We start from the raw sequence: 390 nt of genomic DNA, 5'->3' as shown, positions 1-390 counted from the left end.
TTTAATCTTACCATCAAATTGCATAAGTTAGCCTTTTGCTATTTTCCAAGTCTGGATGAAGATATAATACAACTGGAGAATAGAAATCCTGTTTCTCAAAAAACCATAGATTTTATATAAACCTCAACAGAAGGAAGAAGTCAATTCTGAATGAAAAAAATCCTGCACACACTCTGCCAAAACGCCAATCCAAAACAACAAAAAACCCACCATGAAGTTCATCGCATTATCTATATAAATTCTCTAACACATGAGAACTGCAGTGATAGGATAAGGGGTAATGGGTTGAAATTGAAAGAGGGGATATTTAGGTTAGATACCAGGAAAACGTTCCCCTGTGAGGGTGGTGAGACTCTGTCCCAGGTTGCCCAGGGAGGCTGTGGCTGCCCC

The 390-nt window shown here is 39.5% G+C and overlaps 1 protein-coding gene across 1 annotated transcript in view; it reads right to left on the bottom strand.

Annotated features, from left to right (window-relative positions):
• The window catches only part of ZNF451 (zinc finger protein 451), a gene marked incomplete at its 5' end in the record, with an annotated part of 26,065 nt that overhangs the window by 24,444 nt on the left and 1,231 nt on the right, over positions 1 to 390 (bottom strand). The window lies entirely within an intron of this gene.

This window comes from Acanthisitta chloris, unplaced genomic scaffold (genome assembly GCF_000695815.1).
Source record: "Acanthisitta chloris isolate BGI_N310 unplaced genomic scaffold, ASM69581v1 scaffold4632, whole genome shotgun sequence".
Lineage (NCBI taxonomy): Eukaryota > Metazoa > Chordata > Aves > Passeriformes > Acanthisittidae > Acanthisitta > Acanthisitta chloris.
This window is presented reverse-complemented; position numbering and strand designations above follow the sequence as displayed.